The sequence below is a fragment of the Dermochelys coriacea genome, chromosome 17 (assembly GCF_009764565.3).
Source record: "Dermochelys coriacea isolate rDerCor1 chromosome 17, rDerCor1.pri.v4, whole genome shotgun sequence".
Taxonomy (NCBI): domain Eukaryota; kingdom Metazoa; phylum Chordata; order Testudines; family Dermochelyidae; genus Dermochelys; species Dermochelys coriacea.
This window is the reverse complement of record NC_050084.1, coordinates 23,014,096-23,038,774: the sequence shown is the minus strand read 5'-3', so window position 1 is coordinate 23,038,774 and position 24,679 is coordinate 23,014,096. Positions and strand designations below refer to the sequence as shown.

Sequence of the window (24,679 nt, the reverse complement as noted above, 5' to 3'; positions counted from 1 at the left end):
TGTTAGAACTCTTCTGTCATCAAAATTGTTTGATTCTGGGTCTAAGTAGGGTTGCATCCCCAGGGAGGCAGGAAGTGTGTTTATTAAAGCCATGCCAATTTATGTGGGAAGCTGGGCACAATACAGGTGGCAGTGACTCTTTTTTGAGCCTTTGTTTGTAAATAAGCTTTCTTTCCCTTAGTTAAGGCTTAATAATGCAACCCTACTTAGACCCAGAATCAAACAATTTTAATAAGGCTAGAAGGGCCTATAGTGATCATCTAGTCTAACTTTCTGTATAACACAGGCCACAGAACTTCCCTGAATTAATTGCTGTTTCTTCTAGAGCAGATCTAGTTCAAATAGTCTAATTCCACGCATATCTCACCATTCAAGTGAAAGGCAAGCCAACTTCTCCTTCGCTCCTGTAACGGGCCTTGAATTGCTATGTCTGCTGTATAAACACTGTCTGTGTAACGCATCACCCAATAAAATGCTTTTTGGCACCGAGGCTGACTTTCCCTTGTTCAATGCAAAGTAGTGAAGGGAGGTGGATGAGGACAGGCATTGTGCAGGGACTCGGCACGTACGGACTCAAATCAAGAGGCACTAGCCAAAGTAGAGAATGCTGAAAAGAAATTGTCCTGCCAAGTCCCTGTGCAGCAGAAGCATCCCTTAGCTTCCTGGGACATGTGATACAGTGACAGAACACTGAGGAGGAGAACTGCAGCGGGCATGGTACAAATCACCAGCTGCCTCTGAGAGAAACAGCTGATAATGAACCCCCCAGCCCTCCCGCAGAGCAAACAAGACGTTCCCGCTGATCCCTCAGAGTAAGTACGAGGGATTGCAGGGACCGCTGCCCATGAGGCTGAAATTCCTTCCTTACTGCCAGTGCCTTACTCAGAGGGCAAAATTATTTAAAATATAGCCATGTAAGATTTTTTTTTTAGAAATTTCATCAAATTAATGTGACTGAATGTGATAAAAATGTAAATTAGCAATTATTTATTAAATAATCAAAGAAGGAGTTGGGTTTTAACTGGCTGTGCCTGACAAAATCTCTGACCCAGCCCCATGACCATCAGCTTTGGGACACAAGCCACTCCCCACCCCGAAGCTGCCCCATCTCCCTCACCACAACATCCGTATTGTCAATGGTGCTTGAGTGGAACTGGGTTTAGAAAAAATGCATCTTTGGTCACACCACATAACAAGTGCAGCTGGGACATGCCACTCCCTGACCTGACTTTATGGTGTTGAGAAATATCCTGTGTGATGTCACATCCCCCACTTCCATTTTGTACAGGGATTTTGAAGAAGGAACTGGAATTCGACTGGCTGTACATGACAAATAATCATCAGGTCACCCCAAGTGACATGTCTCTGTGACCATTCTTAAGCAACTTGCTGACATATGTCACACCTCCACCCCACTTCCATTGTGTAAATGGTGCTTGAATAAGAGATGTGTTTTGACTAGGTTTGTCTCTGCTCGCCCAACATGACACATTTCTGTGACTGTTTGACTGTGCTGAGGGAGCTGGGACATGCCACACACCTAGCCCAAACTTTGCTTCTGTGCAATATGCCATCAGGTATCACACCTCCACCCACTTCCATTTTGTAAATGGCTTGAATATGTAGCTGGGTTTTTACAGATTGTATGCAAAAAAAGTCATCTTGGTCAGTCCAAGCGACACATCCCTGCAACTGTGTGACAGCTCTGAAGAAGTCGGGATATGCCAGTCCCTAACCTGAAGCTTTACTCTTGAGCAGTGTGTTGTGAGATGTCATGCCCTACCCCACTTCCATTCTTTTGTGGAGCTTGAATAAAAAGATGGGGTTTGACTGGCTGTATGTCACAAAATACATGTTGGGTCACCCAGAATGACATGTGCCTGAAAGCGTTAGATTGTTTTAATGTAGGTGAGACATGGAACGCCCTGAGCTGAGACATTTTCTTTGTGAAAAATTGTGGCCTATGTCACCAGCCTCCTTTTCTTCCTCTCCAAACACTTTACCAGGTAACAAGAGCTGCAGACATGGAGATTCTGATGGGATAGCTGTGAATCCTGTAGTTGCAGGAAGAAGGATTCAGAGCTTGTTGTGTTTCTGCATGAGGGTTGTGCGGCTGGGCTGTGGCCACCACAGTGGCTGGGGGAGGGGAAGAGTAGGTCTTGCAGGAGCTCAAGATATCATTAGCAGTGTAAACCAAAGGCTGTGGTCTTCGCAGAATAGCAACTCTAGGTGTCAGCTAACCAGATACCTACATTCCTGACCAGAGATGATGGTACACAAAGACACAAATCTCTCGTATAACTATGTAAACAGATTGCTAAGATACAGCACAGGAACACGCTGACCCGTCATAAAAATAAGAAGGCAATGACAGGAAAATGGATAAGGATGTTTTGGTCAAATTAGTAGGTGCAAGGAGAAGGGTGGTCCGGAGTGTAGTATGTAACTTGACTGTATCAGTGTATAAAAGGACAAGTCATAGGAGGGGCATCTTTGTGCCTGTCTAGGGGACAGGATTCTGGTGCCTGTTTGAGGTGGTACCGTTGTCATGAGCATACGTGTTTTAGTGTACCTGTAACCATGGAGCCAGGGCACTAGGATTCTCTATGTTTTGAATCTAATTACCCTGTAAGGTATTTACCATCCTGATTTTACAAAGGTGATACTTTTTACCTTTTCTTCTATTAAAATTCTTCTTTTAAGAAACTGAATGCTTTTTCATTGTTCTTAAGAGCGAAGGTTTTGGGTCTGTGGTCACCTATGCAAATTGGTGAGGATTTTTACCAAACCTTCCCCAGGAAGCGGGGGGGGGGTGCAAGGTTTTGGTGAGGATTTTTGAGGGGAAAGAGGTTTCCAAACGGCTCTTTCCTAAAAAAAAAAACAAAAAACGGTTAGAGGTTTGGTGGTGGCAGCAAAAGTCCAAGGGCAAAAGGTAAAATAGTTTGTACCTTGGGGAAATTTTAACCTAAGCTGGTAAAAGTAAGGTTAGGAGGTTTTCATGCAGGTCCGCACATCTGTGCCCTAGAGTTCAGAGTGGGGAAGGAACCTTGACAACAGCTGACATTGCAGCTCCAGAACCAACAGCACTTAGCAGCCTTAGCGAAGTTGCAGCAGCAACAACACTTTGCAGCAGTAACAACAAGGGTGTGCGGCGGGAGGCCTAAGGGCATTGTCCAGAAGCAGGCTCCGTGGTTAGTTGAGTGAGCTGAGCAGTGACACAGTATGATGGTTGCCGGGTTAACAGAGGCAGACAACCAGATGAGTTCTAATGTGAATGCAGAGAGGGAGTGTGAGTTTTATTTGAGGAATGACTCTCCAACAGGTAGTAGATATGGATGATGACGGAACCATTGCTGTGACCTGCCTTAGATGTGCTGCTTTCCTTTCTGTCAGATGATAAAATAGAATTCTGATGTATGAAATCCAAGCTGGTGGCCTTACTAGAGGAGAAGATATATATAGTCTGGAAGCATAAGTTGCAACATTATGCAGCATTTGAGAAAACAAAAGCTTCTTGAATAAGCCGATTCAGAAATCTTTCTGACAAACACCACAAGGGAAAAGATCAGTGATAAGGAAATTGAAGAGTATAGAAAGCAAAGAAGTGAACAGGAGATTTGTGACCAAGAGGGGAAAGAAAACTTGTAGTCATTCAACCTGATTAGTATCAAAAATTTTTCAAACACTCAGCTAGCCAACCAGTCTCTGCAGGAATGGAACAAAAAACTACAGGGGACATACCTGATATGGTATGACGTAAGCAGTTACCAAGAGAGATTCTTCAGCCATCCTGAGACTACAAACAATCATCACCAGCAAGTCCATATTAAGACGAGTGAATAGAAAATTCAGCAAGGGACATGAGGACAATAGGCTGCTGTCTCCCAGGATTGAAAATATGAGATGTCATTGTAGGATTAGACAGGATTATTATGAAATTGTCTGGCAAGTCTCCAGTGACAATGATACCCACTGGAACCAAAGACAAATCATCACATGAAACCAGATAAATGATAGAAAATCTCAGTCATCTTGGAAGGGAGTAGAAAAAGAGGAGAGTCCAAGAGATCTCCTTAGCGATCCTACCAACCTAATGAGAAAGAGAAGACAAAAAATAGATTTTGGCTTTGTGGATCATCGGGCCACATTCCAGTTGGTGAAGGGGCTGTACAAACAGGATAGCCTGTATCTCACAAGTAGGGACTAATCTTCTAGGCTGAAGATTAGCTGAAACAGAGAGGAGGGCATTTAACCACCAACGCAAAAGAAAAATGCTAAGGAGGCAAATTTGGTACAAAACTCAAACATCATGAACAAATTGAACTGATGTGACAAATAAAATGAAAAGAAGAAATTTGGAGTCTTGGTACCATGTAAGAGGAATTAGAAATGCTCATTCATGGATAAAAATGGATATAATTGGCATTACTGAATGCTTGTGGGGCAAGGCTGTTTAGGAAGGCTAGACTGGATAAAAGAGGTGATGGGGAGGTAGCACTTTACATTAAAGACCCTGTTACCTGTTTTAGAGTTATTGATAACTCAGAACCACAGAGGATCTGGAATGCAGATGCATCAATGTGCTACCTAACAAAGCCCAAGACAGGTTACTGGTGGCGAGGTCTGTTACAGGTCACTGAATCGGACCATAGAACATATTTGCCTGTTATGTGTTGACAGAAATGTTATAGTTATGGGGCCGTTTAATTTAGGAGACATATGCTGAAGATCTCTTGCAGCCAGTAATAAAACATAATTCCAATTTCCAAAAATTATAGATAATAATTATCTACTACAAAAACTAACATAAATTGCACCCATGAGATAAAGCTGGTTTTGAACTCATTATGACAACTAAAGATATCTTTATCACTGGACTGAAAGTTTGTGGTTGCCTCAGGACCAGTGATCAAAACATGAGTACATCATTATGGACAAACAAAGGACAGACCCAACAGAGATAGACTTGTTGCTTCAAGAGGGCTAATCTCTCAAAGCTAAGGAAAAGTCTGAGGGAAATTGATTGGAAAAATATTTAGAAAGAAAAGTATGACTAAAAATTGGGTGTTCTTTAAGAATTTACTAGATATTCAAAAAGCCATAATTCCGCCATCAAGAAAGAGGACAATTTTGATTAAAAGTCCATGTGGTGGACGCAGCAATAAATAAAATAAAAACAAAATATGACATTGAAATAAAAGGAAATAGATAGAAATCGATATAAATTAGTAGTTATGAAATGTAGAATATTGATAAGGGAAGCTAAAGACAGCAGGAAAAATCTAAAGCTGGTAGAGCTATGCGTAAGAAGGCGTTTTAAAAGAACATTAGGATCTAAAAAAATTCTAAAATTTTAAAATTTAAAATTATTTTAAATTTAAAATTCTAAAAATTCTAAAAATGGTATGGTAATAGATTACTAGCTGGAGATGGCAAAATAATTAATGATGATACAGAAAGTGTTCAATAAATATTTCTGTTCTGTATTTGAAAAGACGCAGACTGATGTATTTGTGTCACATGAGGTTGATGCACTGTGTTTCAGCCCCACCAGCAGACCTGAATAACTTACACCAAGGAGTATTAAAAGACTTATCTGGAGTATGTTAATTTGTAATACATTTTTAAATACCAGTAAAATTCCAAAAGACTGGAAGTATACTAATGCTGTGTCGATAATCAAAAAGTGCAAGCGGTATGACCTGGTTAACTATAAATAGTTAGTCTGACCTTAGTCCTGGATTCAATTGTTAAAGAATAGGACGATATGATTAGTGACTGCCAGTATTGTTTTATGGAAAATGGCTCTTGCCAAATAAACCTGATGTTTGTCTTTGATGAGATTACAAGTTTGCTTGATGCAATCGCCTTTGGGTGAACGTACACTTCCCCAGTTAGTCAGGTAGGTCCACTTATCAGCACCTCCCCCAGCCGTTCAGTCCCCAGCCCTCACCTCTGCTCCTTCTATGGTTCTTCACTCCCATCTTCCTGGCCTAGGGTTCTGCAGCAGGGTCCCACCCTTCCCAGGCTGGGCAGAAGTGGCTGCAGAGACTCCTCTTTTCCCCTTCCCAGGCCAGGTGCTCCAGTGGAGAGAGTGAGGCGCAGCAATTGCTTGTTGCAATCTCAGAGAAGGGGAGGAGGGAGCAGAGCCATGCCAGGCTGCTGGGCTCTTTGCTGTCCCCTCCAACCGTCAAAGCCGCTAGGGGAGGGGAGAGACTCTGCCACCTTCAGCATCACCAGACAAGCTCCAGCCCCCTGTGAAATCCTGCCACTGTGAAAAATATTGGAGAGATGGCAACTCTGTTATAATAATACTGTTTGTTTTGCGGAAGGGCGGAGCAACAGAGCTGCCTTCTCAGGACCCTGCCCCTTGCCTCCCTTCTCCACTGGCACAGAGCCTCATGGGCGCAGTCTTCTCAAGGCTTCCAGACTGCATGACATTCTCTACATTCGGCTGTTTTACCTGCAAAGTAAGTCAATGTTCTGCAGACATGAGACTCCACCACATTGTTCCCTTTGGCTTCAGGGAAGATCTAGTGGATTAGAAGCCAGGAGGATGTAGATTCTACATATGCCTCTCCCTCATTGAGGGAAATTACTGTTCAGCATCCTTGCCCTAAGAGGGAAGGAAGTGGTTTCCTTCCATTATTTTTCAAATGAAGTTACACAGTATTTTTTTTTGACAGTACTAATAACCAAAACCAGGTCTTTAGTATGACAGGCTCAAGACTTAGCTGCACTGCCTATTGTTGTTCAATCTTTAGACTATGTATTAATTATATTAATTACTTAAGACTCCACATTTATTACTTTGAGGGTTGACAAGCTCAGTGAACCCTCAAAGTAATAACTGGGGAGTATTAAGTAATCAATATAATTAATACATAGTATTATTTAAATTATTGTATAGTTGGGAATCCCAGTGTGCACCGTTGCAACATCTACACTATAGAAACTCTTTTATATTTACAACTACAGATTTTAGCACACGCCAACTCAGTAAGGCAGCTAGAGATACTACAGAACGTACATTTGCACATGCATATATTCACACATCTCCTGTAGAATAATCTGAAATATTAGCCATCAACATGCTCATCACGTTCCCCATCATCACCAGTGGACATCATTCTGGCACCTCCCAAGGATTGCATCTCTCGTCCCTACTGCCCCTAGGCTGGAATGCCACTTTTATAATATGTTATGCTGACACGTTTGTGTTTGATGCATATTCAGTAGGGGATTTTCCCCTCTTTTCCTTATTTGTATTTCCTTGCCTTACTAACATTGGAGTGTCTTTTCCCATCGATTAGTATATCAGTGATCTCAACGTATTTATCAGATACGATAATTCCTTACCATTGCCGTTTTGTGGTTAGGTATCACATTTATTATTTCAGTCCAAACTGGTTCTTTCCAAGTTCCCAGCTGTGAGTTTTAAAAGGGTATTTACTTAGGAAGCCCCCATGACAACCTACTTCAATGCATCCTCTATGTTAAAGGTTGCAGCCATATATGGACCTTATGTTTTAGCTCATCACCATCTATCTAGGGGAAAGGTCCCAAGTATATGTATGCGAACTATGCATTAGCTCAACATACAGTATGTACCCAGTAGGTCCCTTGTGTTACAGTCAAAATATAAAAGAAAAGGAGTACTTGTGGCACCTTAGAGACTAACAAATTTATTAGAGCATAAGCTTTCGTGAGCTACAGCTCACTTCATCGGATGCATACGATGAAGTGAGCTGTAGCTCACGAAAGCTTATGCTCTAATAAATTTGTTAGTCTCTAAGGTGCCACAAGTACTCCTTTTCTTTTTGCAAATACAGACTAACACGGCTGCTACTCTGAAACCAGTCAAAATATACTTTAATATAAATCCATAAACCAGTAATAAAACAAATAATCAAATCCTTAAGAAAATAAAAAACATTTAAGAAAAGATATACAGGCACGCAAGCAGGCTAGCTTAGATGTGTCTTATGTACCTATTATATACATCCGTTCATTGCCAGGACACTTCTGTGGTTTACTCATGTACCTGTGGTCAGAAATTCCCCTTAAACTCTATTTTCAGCTCCCCAAATACTTGTCGTTTTCCGTTGTATCATTTTTTGTTCAAAGTTTATCTGTTCAAAGTTCATAGGCCTCAAGACTTATGCTAACTTGCTGAAGCATTTTATATACGATACGATACCTGTCGTTTTCTTGCATTATTGCTAAATATAATGCAAAGCAGACTATAATGCAAAACAGTAAATATAATAAAGGCAAGCTAGCCCACTGGACTACAATATCATGTAGGACATCCCAAACCTGTATACTGGTAACCAGTGCTCTGATCACATTCCCTTTCCAAAGCCAGAACTAAATTCGGGCAGCTAGATTCCTAATATTGTATACCTCGCTAGCTACTAGCTCTGTAGCCCATTAGCAAAGTAGAATCACCTCCCATCGCCCACTTCAGGCTGCCCAACGCAAAATGGATAGCTTTTAAACGGTATTTAAGTCCCTAAATATGCTTTTAGGCACTTTGTGGGATTTTCAAGATACCTATAAAAGCTTTTTGGCACTTAACTGTCTTAAAAAAAATCTGTCGAGAGTGGTTTTCCAAAACCAGGGCCTTGTGGGCTTGTTCCAATTAGCAGGACAAATTGATGCCCCATGAGATGAAGGGGTGCAATATGATAGAGGTCTATATAATCACGAATAATGCAGAAAAAATGAATAGGGAAGTGCTATTTATCCCTTCAGCTAACACAAGAACTAGGGATCATCAATGAAATTGGGCAGCAGGTTTAAAATAAACCGAAAGAAGCACTTCTTCATACAACACACAATGTGTGGAATTCTTTGCTGGGGCATATTGTGGAGGCCAAAATTATAACTGGCTTCAAAAAAGAATTTGAGAATTTCCTGTAGGACAGGTCCATCAATGGCTATTATCTAAAATGGTCAGGGAGGCAACCCCATGGTCTGGGTATCCCTAAACCTCTGACTGCCAAAAGCTGGGACTGGACAACAGGCGGTCTAAGACAGTATGGCAATTCTTATGTCAGGTATTTGTTTTGTGTAATCCTATTTATTTACAAAGAATGTACTGTCTTGTTCTAATTAACACAGTAAGATCCAATATGTGCAGGCAGTTTCCTTGGTTAGAAATCCAACCCAGCGTTTCCAGCCAATCTTTTGTCCCAAGGAGCGAAGTATCTGTGTTCTCTCTGGGCCATGATCTCCATGGCTTCTCTCACTGTCTGCTGGCTTTCTTTTTGCCTTCTGCCTGCTTTCTGCTTCTGACACACAGAGATACACATAGCTGCAATCAATCAATGCCCCAGTGTCTGCGTTTGCAATCACTGTCCGGGGAAACCCCTTGGCCCACATACTTTGGTTTCTGATTGGCCTTGAATATGGTCTAGTGTTTTGGTCAGTGGCTTCCATTGTCTCCAGCTATTATATTCCATAAAAGGGCTTAATTGTTGAAGGGTGGCTAGCATTCCAATCAGCCGAGAGGAGGTCTGTGATTGCTTGTAGTTAAAAGACATGCTTCAGTACAGCACTCATAAACATACAGCTAAGGGTAGCCTAGAATGCCTCCTTACCTGTAAGGGGTTAAGCAGCTCAGCTAGTCTGGTTGGCACCTGACCTGCAGGACCAATAGGGAAAGAAGATACTTTCAAAACTTGGGAGGGAACGAAGGTTTTATTTGTGCTCTTTGTTTTGTGTGGAGGGGTTCTCTCTTGCAACTGAGAGGGGCAGACAGAAATCCATCGTCTCCAAACCATTCCAATCCAAGTCTCCGATATTGCAACCAGTATACCTAAGCCACTCAAGGAGGATTACTTTATCTTTTGTTTTACTTGTGAAATTTCCCTGTTCTACGAAGGAGATTTATTCCTGTTTTCTCAAAACGAAAAGGAGGACTTTTGGCACCTTAGAGACTAACAAATTTATTTGAGCACAAGCTTCCGTGAGCTACAGGTCACGTCATCGGATGGATTCATGTGCAAAACCTCCGATTAAGTGAGCTGTAATTCACGAAAGCTTGTGCTCAAATAAATTTGTTAATCTCTAAGGTGCCACAAGTACTCCTTTTCTTTTTGCAGATGCAGACTAACACGGTTGTTACTCTGAAACCTGTTTTCTGTAACTTTAAGCTTTTGCCCAGAGGGGAAGCCTCTGTGTTTTGAATGTGAATACCCTTTAAAGTATTTTCCCTCCTGATGTTAGTGAGATGATTTTTATCTTTCTTTTTTAAATAAAATCCGTCTTTTAAGAACCTGAATGATTTTTCCACTGTTCCAAGACGCAGGGATTTGGGTCTTTGATCACTTTGTAAGCAATTGGCTAGGATATTATTCTCAAAGTTTCCCAGGCGGGGGGTTTGTGTAAGAGCTTGAGGGAAGAGGTGGTCCAAGTGGTCCTTTCCCCTGGTTCTTTGTTATATCACTTGGTGGTGGAAACTTTATTTAAACCTAAGCTACAATAGAGAATTTGTGTCTGGGGAGTTTTTGACTAAGCTGGTAGAAATACGCTTAGCGGGAGTCATAGAATCATAGAATCATAGAATCATAGAATATCAGGGTTGGAAGGGACCCCAGAAGGTCATCTAGTCCAACCCCCTGCTCAAAGCAGGACCAAGTCCCAGTTAAATCATCCTAGCCAGGGCTTTGTCAAGCCTGACCTTAAAAACCTCTAAGGAAGGAGATTCTACCACCTCCCTAGGTAACGCATTCCAGTGTTTCACCACCCTCTTAGTGAAAAAGTTTTTCCTAATATCCAATCTAAACCTCCCCCATTGCAACTTGAGACCATTACTCCTCGTTCTGTCATCTGCTACCATTGAGAACAGTCTAGAGCCATCCTCTTTGAAACCCCCTTTCAGGTAGTTGAAAGCAGCTATCAAATCCCCCCTCATTCTTCTCTTCTGCAGACTAAACAATCCCAGCTCCCTCAGCCTCTCCTCGTAAGTCATGTGCTCTAGACCCCTAATCATTTTTGTTGCCCTTCGCTGTACTCTTTCCAATTTATCCACATCCTTCTTGTAGTGTGGGGCCCAAAACTGGACACAGTACTCCAGATGAGGCCTCACCAGTGTCGAATAGAGGGGAACGATCACGTCCCTCGATCTGCTCGCTATGCCCCTACTTATACATCCCAAAATGCCATTGGCCTTCTTGGCAACAAGGGCACACTGCTGACTCATATCCAGCTTCTTTCATGCCGGTCCCCATGTCTGAACCGTAGAGTTCAGATTGGGGAGGGAACCCTGACAGCAGCCATTGACACCTTGCACCATAACAATCACTTTACAAAGTGGCCCTTACTTCTTTGGCTCAAGTGATAGACATTTGGGCTAGGGATCTCGAGAACGCAGGAGTCCTGCTGGTGATTCATTTTAGGGATTCTCATGGTTCTATGTGATAGATTTCTAGTTTTTTAGTTTTGTTTGTAAACAAGTGGTTTATTGCATTCATCCAGTGAGAAAGATCCCTAAACTTGCTTTATGGTTAAGGCTCCATGTTTGTTACGGAGGTCTCGGAAGTCACAGATTCCGTGACTTTCCGTGACCTATGTGAATCGTGCAGCAACCCCTTGTGGCTGACCCAGGAGCCGCCTGAGCTGCTCGAGCAGCCCCCAGGTCTGTCGCTGGGGCAGTCTCGGGGGCCTCCCACCCCTCCCAGCACTAGAAGTTTAGGTGTGTGGTGGGGGGTCTCAGGGCTTTGGTTTGGAGTCACTGTTTACGTGGGGGGCTCCTCTCCCTCAGCTCCCAGAGCTCCCCATGATGCCTCTGCCAGCAGCCAGGCACAGCCCCTGCAGCTCCCATTGGCCGCGGTTCCAATGCAGAACCAGGGCTTAGGACGGAGCGGAGGCAGCACATGGAGCTAGGGAGCTGGGGTTGCCACTTCTCAGGAGCTGGGTAAGAAGTCTGCCCCAGCCCTCCCAAGCTCCACCCCTCAGCATCTGCACCCTCCCCGACCACATCTCCCCCAGCACCTGAACCCCCCCCTCCCCCGCAGCACCCACAGTGCCCCCCCGGGCCGTGACTCATTCCCGGAGCTCCTGTGTCCCCCTCCCCAGAATCCGCAGCACCCCGCTGGGCTGCGCCCCCAAGTCCCTCCCAGTTTTAGTCAGGGATATTTTTATTAAAAGTCATGGACAGGTCATGGGCTGGGAATTCATGTTTACTTTCTCTCACCTGTCCATGACTTTTACTACAAATACGCTTGACTAAAACTTATTTATGGTTAATAATTATTATTATGTCAGTTATAGGGTGACACAAAACAAAACACAGGTGTTTCACAATTTGGGTTTTTGTCACATTTGCATTCGTCAGTTGCATACTGTGGGGGTGGGAGGTTGAGATGCATGAGCTTGAGGGGGACAGCAATCCTGCCAGCATAATGCATGGTGGCAGTGTTGGCTTGGCCCCTAGAACTGGAGAGTGGATGCTATGTACAGCCCATACTGAATGTATTGGAAGAGTTACATACAGAGGCCTCCCTAGCAGGATGTATGAGTCTTGGGCAGGTTCCCCATGGCAAGGTGGGTGAACTATGTGAAGACACTAACCACTAACATACAGGCTTCCATACACCTTTATTACCAACTCAATCTCCTTTATTTACCAGGATCACACCCTTCCTGGAACACCATACAGCACCAAGAGACAGGTAATATTTATGTCACATAACTGCAAGTAAACAAATCATATTGCTTTCTTCTGAATTTTAATGAACTAACATAATAGATTGAAATGTTCTGGTGTCTACTGCTATTGCTAGTTTTGTTGATCCTATGTAACACTGGCACATATGTATCATTCTGATTTCCATAGTTGGGTCATATGTTGCAGAGATACTGCTCCTCCAGTGAAAGTTCTGCTAAATGCCATTGTATCTCTCTTTAGCTTTCCCATTACCACATTGAACAGATTAAACATTGACCATGTAGGATACAATTTTTTCTCTAGTGTGGGAACTATTCTTATTTGTCTACTAAGAATCAAATGACCTGGACTGAACTGAGAGGATAAAGGCAGAGTGGCTCTGTAAATTGATACAGTGAAGAAGAGATGTAGGATTTCTTCTTTCCTCCTTTCCCCCCCCCCTGCTGCTGGTGATGGCTTATCTTAAGTGATCACTCTCCTTACAGTGTGTATGATAAACCCATTGTTTCATGTTCTCTGTGTGTGTGTATATAAATCTCTCCTCTGCTTTTTCCACCAAATGCATCCGATGAAGTGAGCTGTAGCTCACGAAAGCTTATGCTCTAATAAATTTGTTAGTCTCTAAGGTGCCACGGGTACTCCTTTTCTTTTTGAGGATTTCTTCAGTTATCTTCACCACCTCCTTTCAACTTAGCCATTCTCTTCAGAAACATTCATTGACTTTTAAGGCCAGAAGGAACCACTGTGATTGCTAGGATATGATATGCTAGATAACCTCAGCTGGTGAAAACTGTGTCAAGTCTATAGTTCCTGAATTAAAGTATTTTTTAGAAAGACATCTAATCTTGATTAAAAGACTGAGAGTGATGAAGAATCCACCCACCTGTAGGTAATTTGTTCCAAGGATAAATTACTCTCATTAAAATTTTGCGCCTTATTTCTCTTCTGAACGTATATAGCTTCAGCTTCCAGACACTGGGTTTTTTTTGTATTTTTCAGATAGATTTGCCCTCTAGTAGCCGAAATCTTCTCCATATATAGGTACATACAGGTCGTAATCAAGTAATCTCTTAACCAGCCTCTCACTATAAGGTAGGTTTTTTCAGGCATTGAATTTTTCATGTAGCACTTTTCAGAACAATTTATAGTTTTCAACATCTTTTTTGACGTGTGCCCCTCCCCCCCCCAGAACTGGACACAGTATCCAGGATTGGTTTCGATAACGGATTGTATAGAGCTAAAACCATCTTGATATCTTCCCTAGTTGATATACCCCTGTTTACACATCAAAGGTTCGCATTAGTGTTCTTAGCCACAACATCACACTAGGAGTTCAAGTTCTGCTGATTTTCCACCAGGACACCTAAATCTCTTTCAGAGTCACTGTCCCAAAATAGAGATGTCCATTATACAGGTGTGCCTAAAAGGCTTATTGTTCAAGTGAGCCCACCTTACCAAGTATGAGGGGGTAGCTGTGTTAGACTGTATCCACAAAAAGTCCACAAGGAGTCCGGTGACACCTTAAAGACTAATCTTACCAAGAAGTATGAAAGTCAGTGACCAGGCTATATTTAGCTCTTGGCCAAGCAAGTTTGGCCTAACACTCAAGTTGACAAACATTTCTTTATTTGACAGTCTGTTTGTAACATGGTAACTTCTGAAGACTATGTCCAAACAATCCTAAAATGTCAGGATGAATTCTAGCCATCAATGGGATTTCAGTGACGACTGGAAACCGGAACAATGGAAAAGCCTGATCTCCACATAGGGCCCATTGTTGCTGCAGACAAATTAGCATTGTGACAAAAGAGGTAACTCAGTCAGTCATACCGTACTCACTCTGGTTCATTTGCTTACTTCGAATCTATTTGTTGAAAGGAGTCAGCATGTTAAATTGTAGGTCAGGACTGAGGTGCTTTGAAAAAGTCGGGCAGGTGGGGTTGAGGGCTGAAATAGCAGGGGAAGCTTCTGTTCAGGCACTGGACGTTTGCTCTATGGCTCCTGGTACACTATGCTGGGATCAAGCAAGTTAATTTATCTTTGCCCAGTAAAAAAAAGTTTCAGTTTATCTAAACATTCCCATTTGGTGCTGCAGTCAGAGAGATCGCGCCCCCCCTCCCCCCAGAAGCTCCTAATGGGCACTATCAAAGGGCGTCTTGATCAAAACAGTGGCAGGGTTAGGGGAAATGATTAGGGGCTGGGGCACATGACTTAAGAGGAAAGGCTGAGGGAATTGGAATTTAACACTGATATTTTTGTGTTTTCTTTCAGTTCATTCATAAAAATGTTAAGCAGAATAGGGACAAGAACTGATCCCTGTGCGACCCCATCTGAAATACACCTTCTCAATCATGATTTACCACTTACAGTTACTTTTTGATGTTTGTCAGTTAGACAGTTTTAATCCATTCGATGTGTGCCATTTTAATTTTTTTTAATCAGAATAATTTTTTAATGACAATATCGTGTGGAAAAAAATCAAAAATCTTGCAGCAGTCTAAGTCTATTATTTTGCTTGGGATAACTGTCAGGCTGGCAGGTCTATAATTATCCAGTTCATCCCATTTACCATTTTCAAAGACTGGTAAAACAATCTTATGGTAATTAACCCAGACTTCCATGAATTACTGAAAATCAACATTGGTGGTCCAGAGAACTCCTGGGGGGGGTCAGTTTTTTAAAAAGTCTTGACTGCAAGTTATCTGGACCTGCTTTTTAAAGTTAGCTGTCAGCTACTAACATCTAACTTTAGTAGCTGCCTGACTTCCTGTTGGAATGGAGACTGTTTCTTCATCTTCGTGTATGTATCTTCGTGTATCATCTCTTTTCCCCCACATATAGGACAGAAAAGTTTATTAAACATTTCTGCCTTTTTCTGCATTATTTATTGATAATCCTACAATTTGCACCTAATAATGGACTAATACCGTTTTTAGGATTCTTTTTGTTCCTAATTTACTATTAAATTTCCAATTTATTGTCTTTAATTTTTCTGGCCAAAGATTTCTCCTTATGTCATTTTGTTTCCCTTATAAATTTTCTACAGGTGTAGAAAACAGAGAGAGCTTGGAGTATATATAGTATTTATGAGAGTGTTCACCTGAACTTCTGTGAGATGGTACCAATCTGGAACTCTGCAAAGCATTGTTTCCACCCTGCAGCATCAAACTGAGGCATTTCATTTTTGCAACTCGCAACACTCCATTTCTTCATAGGTTTACTTCTGATGCCATGTCATGTTCTATGGAATTACAGTCCCACTTAAACAGGAGTTGTTTACTACACAACACAAATATAACTACAGCCACTAACATACAGGCTTCCACAAGCTGAGATCTAGCCAATCTCCTTTATTGTTCAGGTTCCCACCAAGTCTGGAACTCTGTATAACACATACAGATACCTGTGGGTGAGTCCTAGAAATGGAAGTAAACATATCATTACAGGTTACAGAGTAGCAGCCGTGTTAGTCTGTATTCACAAAAAGAAAAGGAGTACTTGTGGCACCTTAGAGAATAACAAATTTATTAGAGCATAAGCTTTCGTGAACTACAGCTCACTTCATCGGATACATTTGGTGGAAAATATAGAGTGGAGATTTATATACACACAGACAAAACATGAAACAATGGGTTTATCATACACACTGTAAGAGGAGAGTGATCACTTAAGATAAGGCATCACCAGAAGCGGGGGGTGGGGAGGAAAACCTTCATGGTGACAAGCAAGGTAGGCTATTTCCAGTCTCTATTCAAGCCTAAGTTAATTGTATCCAGTCTGCAAATTAATTCCAATTCAGCAGTCTCTCGTTGGAGTCTGTTTTTGAAGCTTTTTTGTTGAAGGATAGCCACTCTTAGGTCTGTAATCGAGTGACCAGAGAGATTGAAGTGTTCTCCAACTGATTTTTGAATGTTATAATTCTTGACATCTGATTTGTGTCCATTTATTCTTTTACGTAGAGACTGTCCAGTTTGACCAACGTACATGGCAGAGGGGCATTGCTGGCACATGATGGCATATATCTCATTGGTAGATGAGCAGGTGAACGAGCCTCTAGTAGTGTGGCTGATGTGATTAGGCCCTATGACGGTGTCCCCTGAATAGATATGTGGACAGAGTTGGCAGCCCTACTGTCCCGTCTGTTGAAAGCAGTATGGCGCCCGCACGAAAAAAAGACACAAAAAGATTGTCTGCCGTTTGCTTTCATGGAGGGAGGGGCGACTGACGACATGCACCCAAAGAAATCGGCGACAATGTTTTTGCCCCATCAGGCATTGGGAACTCAACCGAGAATTCCAATGGGCGGCGGAGACTGCGGGAACTGTGCGATAGCTATGCACAGTGCAACGCTCCGAAAGTCGACGCTAGCCTTGGTACTGTGGATGCACTCCGCCGACTTAATGTGCTTAGTGGGGACACACACAATCGACTGTAAAAAATTTCTTTCTAAAAAATTGACTGTTATAAGTTAAACCTAATTTTGTAGTGTAGACATACCCTAAAGCACAAAGATGGGGATCCAGGCAGGACACTTTGAAACCAGCTTTATGATGCTCCCTGTCTCCCTTCGAAAGTCCCCTTTGGTCTAGGGTAGGCACGCGGTACGGATCTTGCATCTGGCTTTGTAAAGGGCATGAAGGACTGAAGAAGGGAAAACATAGTATCTGTCTTTAAAAAGGGTAAAAAGAGGACCCAGGGCATTATAGACCAATCAGTCTAACTTTGATAACTAGAAAGATTTAGAAAAAATTATTGAAGTTTTGTAAGCACCTGGAGTATAATAGGGTGATAAAAAATAGCTTGTCAAGAACAAACCAACCTGATTTCTTTCTTCGACAGAATTACTGGTCTAGTGGATATGGAGGAAGGAGTAGATGTAATTTATCTTGATTTAATACTACTCTTGACACTGTCTCACACGACATTCTCAGCAGCAAACTAGGACAATGTGATCTACATGAAATGACTCTAAGGAGGGTGCACAACTTGTTGAAAACCCGTACTCAAACAGTAGTCATAAATGCTTGGCTATGAAACTGGGAGCACGTATCTAATGGAGGCCTGAAGGAGTCTGTACTGAATCTGGTACTAGTCAATATTTTCATTAATGACTTGGGTAATGGATTGGCGAATATGATTATAAAATTTGCAGCTGTTATCAGACTGGGAGGAGTTGCAAGTACTTTAGAGGACAGGATTAGAATTGAAAATGAACTTGATGAATTGGAGAATTGGTCTATAAGCAGCAAGGTGAAATTCAATACAAAGTGTGAAGCGCTGCACTCAGGAAGGAAAAATCAAATGTGAAAATACACAATGGGGAGTAACTAGCTATAGTAGGAAAAGTGACTGAAACGTAAGTCTGTGTATCAGAGACCTGAGGACTGGGCTAAAGTAATCGTCAAAACTTGCTAATATAAAGTAAAGTTAAGTTGTGAGCAAGAGGTAGGCCCTGCTCACAGAATCTGGTAAGAACGGGGCTGATATTGCAGAAATATACATTACTAAAAGGTGCAAGGCATAGTGCACTCACGCAAACACATTGCAGAAGGGTGGCACTAGGACACCTTGATACCAACAGATTCTCTAAAGAACGCTGACCCATCCTAAAGATAAGGTCAGGAGGACAGTGTGATGAAAAGACATGTACAAGGTGATGGGTGATAACCGACTATGTCAGTGTCAAGTAAGTACGTCAGGGGGCAATATGTAACTTATTTGTATTGATGTATAAAATGGAGTCTCAGAGGGTGTGTCTTTGTCTGGGCGAGGGGAGAATGGAAAGTCCCACCATTCACTGAGCCAGTCCATTGTCACGGGCATACAGTGTTAGTGTACCGTAGCCATTGAGTTGGGGCATTAGCACCATGCCTTGTCGGCAATAAACATGACCAAGTTCCTTCACTATGAACCAAGTCTGTGGATTTATTGGGCAGTTTGATCGGAGTCTGCTCTATGGGCTATCTAGCCAGACTCAGTTCAGCATGCAGAAAGAACATGCACACAACGAAGCATTTGACTACACTTATAAACATCTGATTGTACTGGGTATGTGGTAGAACTGCAGAAAAGTATAGAGTTCTTGTATGAGTCAACAGATGTGATGCAGTTGTTAAAAAGTTTAATATCATTCTGGGGTACATTAACAGCAGTGTAGCATGTAAGGAGGTAATTGTTCCACGCTACGCAGCATTGGTGAGGGCTCAGCTGGCATGCTATGTCCAGTTTTGACATACCACACTTTAAGAAAGCTGTGGACACATTGGAGAGAGTCCAGAGGAGAGCAACAAAAATGATAAAGGTTTTGAAACCAGACCTATGAGGAAAGGTTAAAAATACCAGGAAGGTTTATTCTTGAGAAAAGGAGAGAGATAAGGTAGAAGAGGGAAAATCGTCTGTTGATGAAAGAGACGTGCTTTCGAGCTTTCAAGTTTTTTTTCGTGTCTGGGAAACGTACTCAGAGTGTCACAGCTAAATACAAGGTGGAACATCTAAGAAGTTAATGCAGGTTGCAAGACCATTCATGGTGAAGTGGTCAGTTAATGTCTCTACAGTTGTAGGACAAAGGAGGGTTGGGTTACAGATTGCTATAATAAGCCATAAATCCAGTGTCTTCATTAAGTCCATGATTTTTTTGTGTCTAGCAGAGTTATGAATTTAAGTTCCCATGCTTCTCTTTTAAAAGGGTATTGCAGATTTCCTTGGAGGATTAGATTTGAGAGGTCAGCTATACAGTGATTGTTTTGTGAAAAGTTTTCGCCTGTGTGTGGTGTGGAAGTTTGTCATTTATCATTTTTCTGCTTGAGTTCATTCGAGAGCATAGTGATTGTCTCATTTCACCCACATAGTTGTTATTGGGGCAGTAAGTACACTATCTGAGATACACCACATGTTATGATAGGCATCTGTAGAACCCTTAGATTTTGAAGGGTGTGTTGTGGGGAGAACTGATCATTGTAACAATGGAGATACATCTGTAGATTTTACATCTATTATTCTGGCAGGATCTGGTGCTGCTTTGAATTGGGATGCTTACTTCTGATGAGGAGCTTAGCAATGTTGGCGGTAGCTTGAAGGACAGAAGAAGGATGTTGGGAAGATTTCTTTCAGGATGCGGTCCACACCGAATATAGTTTGTAATTATTTAATGATACCTGTAGTAGGGCGGCTGCCCCACTCCAGCGGAACAGGGGGTTAAAAGAAGCCCTTGAGAGAGCTGCGCCTGGATTAAAGGAGTGAGAGCAGCTGAGGGAGTAGTTGACCACAGGTGTGGCCAGCTCAATCAGGGCCCAGCTGGTCCTGATAAGAGGGCTGGGGTGCCAGGTGCTGAAGGAATCACACTCTAGCTATGGATAGAGAAGGAAATAGCTGCCTGGGAATTTAGGGTACGTGGAGTAGTGCGGGGAAAGGCCAGAGGAGCTGGGGAGCTCAAGCTTGGCAACTCCCGAGGCTGCAGGCCTTGCTGAAGGCCTTCAAAGATACTGGGGCTACAGCGGTGGAGCCTGGGAATAGGCAGAGGCAGCTGATCCTAACCCCTTGCCAATGATGAGTGGCCTTCACAGACTGTCCCCAGTGAGAAGGGGCTAGATGATGACTGGCAATAGCCACTGAGGTGAGGTGGGGGTAGAGGATTGGGGTTCCCCTGGGAGGGGAGGCCCAGTGTGTGGGGGTACCGCAGTGGGCAGACTCCCAAGGTAGGGGGCACTGAGGTCTGGGAAGGACATGGGGCCTAAGACAGGTGACAAAATCGCCAGAAGGAGGTGCTCTGATGCTGAAGAGCTAATTCCCAAGATGACCAGCAGGAAGTTATGTCTTCGCTACGCTACAATACCCCATATGGGTTCCAGTGTGGGTTCTAGGTGCCAACTAGGGGTGTGCAGTTGAAGGGGGTTTTTCCTAGCATTGGAACAGGTTTTCTTGGGGTATTTGGGTGGCCTGCTCCCTGATTCAGTCTACTTCTCTGGTGGAGTTTCCTTGTTTAGTGAAAGCAGTTTTAGGTGTGTTAAAGTGTGTATCCTGGCCTTTCTTCTCAGGGCATATTCTGTGGCATCTGAATGCCAGGCTGTAGATAACACATGTCTTGGTGTGTCTGGGGTGCTCACTGGATCAGTTAAGGTAAGTGTGATGATCCGTGGGTTTCTTGTATATAGTTCTGTGTAGGGTTCCATTGTTGAAGCTCATCATAGTGAGCAGGAAATTCATGCTGAAGCTGGGGTGTTCTAGGGAGAGTTTGATGGATGAGTAGTAGTTGTTGAAGTTCTGGTGGAAAATCTATGAAGGAGTTTAAGTAATCTAACAAGATGAGGAAAATATCATCAATGAATCTCAGGTATATCATTGTTTTTGTGATGTATTTGTTCAGAAATTCTTCCTCAAGGTGGCCCATGAAGGGGATGGCATATTGGGAGTCATTCTACTACTCATGACTTTTCCCATGGTTTCGATAAAGCGTTTGTTGAATGTAAAATTATTATACCTTAGGATGAAATGGATGAATTTAGCAATATGTTTGGGGTGGATATTTGAGTGTTGTCCATTGTCTTGTAGGTATTTGAGAGAAGCAGTAATTCCATCTTTGTGAGGGATATTGGAGTATAGGGAAGTGACATCCACGGTGGCAAGGATGGTGTTTTGAGGGAGGTTGGTTTTGCCGCAAAGTTTCTGCAGAAAGTCAGTTGTGTCCTGAAGGAAGCTGGCCCTTTGTGTGGTGAGTGGTTTGAAAATGGTTTCTGCGTTCCGATATTCCCTCACTCACGGTGCTTGGCCAGGTATGATGGGTCTGCCTGGGTTCTTTTGTTTGTGTATCTCAGGAAGTATGTAGAAGATCCCTGGGGTGGTGGGTCACAGGGGATGAGGTTGTAGAGTTCCTCTTGCAGTTATTTGAGGAAGACTTTGACAATATCCTTAAACCCCTGGGTGAATTGTGGTGTGGGGTGTTCTTTGAGTTCTTTATAGTAAGTGATGTTGGAGAGTTGTCAGCTGGCAACGTTGATGTAGTTATTACAGTTGAGAACTACAATGGGACCCCATTTCTGGTGGTTTGACCACTATCTGGTGCTTGGAATTCAGAGACTGTATAGCTGTGCTCTCAACGATAGGAAAGATTATCCTGGATGTGATGTTTGTTCAGGATTTCTCAGTCAGGTTTTTTCTGAGGCAATCAATGTGGTGATCAAGTTTGTGGTCTTCTGCATTGAGGGGGGAGTCCAGGCAGATGATTCATTTTTCTTATGACTGTCAATAGGCATGTGGTAGCTGTGGGTGGAGTAAGGTTTTTTTTGTGGAAGAATTCTTTGAGGTGGAATTGGCAAAAGAATTTTTCTAGTTCCCCATATGTTTCTAGTTCTCCTCAAGTCCTGTGGTGGGGCAGAAATTCAGTTCCTTGGGGAGTACAAAAAGAAAAGGAGTACTTGTGGCACCTTAGAGACTAACAAATTTATTAGCGCATAAGCTTTCGTGAGCTACAGCTCACTTCATCGGATGCATTTGGTGGAAAATACAGAGGAGAGATTGATATACACACACACAGTAAACATGAAACAATGCGTTTATCATACACACTGTAATAGGAGAGTGATCACTTAAGATAAGCCATCACCAGAAGTGGGGGGGGCGGGAAAGCAGGAAAACCTTTCATGGTGACAAGCAAGGTAGGCTATTTCAAGCAGTTAACAAGAATATCTGAGGAACACTGGGGTGGGGTGGGGTGGGGGGGAGAAATAACATGGGGAAATAGTTTTACTTTGTGTAATGACTCATCCATTCCCAGTCTCTATTCAAGGCTAAATTAATTGTATCCAGTTTGCAAATTAATTCCAATTCAGCAGTCTCTCGTTGGAGTCTGTTTCTGAAGCTTTTTTGTTGAAGGATAGCCACCCTCAGGTCTGTAATCGAGTGACCAGAGAGATTGAAGTGTTCTCCAACTGGTTTTTGTATGTTATAATTCTTGACGTCTGATTTGTGTCCATTCATTCTTTTACGTAGAGACTGTCCAGTTTGGCCAATGTACATGGCAGAGGGGCATTGCTGGCACATGATGGCATATATCACATTGGTAGATGCGCAGGTGAACGAGCCTCTGATAGTGTGGCTGATGTGATTAGGCCCTATGATGGTGTCCCCTGAATAGATATGTGGACAGAGTTGGCAACGGGCTTTGTTGCAAGGATAGGTTCCTGGGTTAGTGGTTCTGTTGTGTGGTGTGTGGTTGCTGGTGAGTATTTGCTTCAGATTGGGGGGCTGTCTGTAAGCAAGGACTGGCCTGTCTCCCAAGATCTGTGAGAGTGATGGATCGTCCTTCAGGATAGGTTGTAGATCCTTGATGATGCATTGGAGAGGTTTTAATTTGGGGCTGAAGGTGATGGCTAGTGGCGTTCTGGTATTCAGCCAAGGCTCCTTCGACTCCTGAGCTCCACTGGAACACTAGGGCTGGCCAGAAACAGCAATTCTAGTCTGGGGAAAAATGAGGTCTCTAATTTCTTTGGTTCCAATTCAAAACAAAATTGAGACCTTTCAAAATCCCACAAACCCACATATGGTGCAAGCACCAGCTCACCCCAAGATATCCCATTGCCTGATTGTTAAGGCTCTCACGTGGGGTGAAAACAACCCTGGTTCACATTCCTGATTTGCAGTAGTCACTTGGATCTTGCACATCCCTGGTGAGTTCCCTGACCACCAGCCAATAGACTCTGCCTCTCTGGAGCAATAAACGTGTAATTTTTTCAATATAAATGGAATAGCTCCAACAGCAGTCATTGAGCAGAGTGACTCTATAGCCTAGTGGTTAGAGCATTTACTTAGCATGTGGAAGACCGAAGTCCTTGCTCCTGAGCAAACTGTTCTGGGGTAGGGCTGGATCTCTCCAGAAAGTCCATCCTGGACCTGAGAAACCTTCCAAATGAAGTTAAAAACATTTCAATCCCCTGGAGGCCAGAAAGGGGGAGAGAGCGAGCACATTTTCATGTGTAACTCGTGGGAGCTTGGTCGATACTATGGGGAGGAATACTGTGTAAGTGCCTGAATAGAATGCTACACACTATTTCAGAAATATCGTCCCAGCAGTGAGGTCTAGGAGGTGTGGAAGAATGTACCAAGAGAAACCATGGGAACCCCACCTCTTGGGAGCGTAGCTATGACACTAGAGAAATACTGCAGGGAACAATCCTGCACTGGCCGCAGGGACAGGGCCTGCATACAGCCTAACAGATCCTTCCCATTTCTAGAGTGCATGAATCTCTCTTAAGAAGATAACTATGAGTACAGTCAGAATATGATCAGATGTCAGAATATGATCCACAGCCAGGGATCTAGGGTTCCCAGTCCAACTCCCACTGGAGTAAATAGAAAGCCTCCCACTGTCTTCAGTGGAGCTGGATCCAGCCAACGGTCTGTGAGCAGGGTGAGTGAAGGCCGGGTCATTTGTACCGGGGACAGGCAGTGACAGAGCCTTAGGGACAAGAGAGTCAATGGGCTTGCGTTCACTAAAAAATCAGGGTGTGACAGAACATGATCCTGAACTAGTTGTGTTAACTAACATGGTGTTAAAACCAACTTTGCAGTGGGTGTATTCGCCAGTGCATAGGTTAATACAACTCCGCCAAGCGGTGCTAACATTCCCTCATGTTATAGTGAAGACAAGAAGGAGACTCTGGGGCAGATGGGAAGATCAAGGTGGGGGATTGGGAGGAAGGATCTGTTTGAGGAAGGGTGGCTGGAAGAGTTTGTTTGGAGATTGGGGTTGATCTGGGGAGGAAAGGCCAGGGAGTGCTGGGGAAAGGAAGTCTCCACATGGGCCCAGTTGCGTGTGTTTCTCTGGGCAGGGGGTCCATTCTGTATCTTCCACTCCCTAGTTACTGCGTTGTCTCCAATGTGACAAGTCAAGACGGTCGATCACTCTGCAGTTCACAAAATCCTCAGGATAGCGGTTGACCTTGAACACATCCCTGGGCACCTCTCTAATGCGAGTGTTATCACAGAGAACCCGTGGCAATGAACTGCTGC

General features: G+C 43.1%; 1 long non-coding RNA gene across 1 annotated transcript; it reads left to right on the top strand.

Moving 5' to 3' along the window:
* Window positions 1–667: 667 nt before the first annotated feature.
* Window positions 668–19,639, top strand: LOC122456983. The gene is made up of 3 exons (XR_006276216.1): window positions 668–679; window positions 18,756–18,760; window positions 19,455–19,639. It is a non-coding gene; the product is annotated as an uncharacterized LOC122456983 (long non-coding RNA).
* The last annotated feature ends 5,040 nt before the right edge of the window (window positions 19,640–24,679 follow it).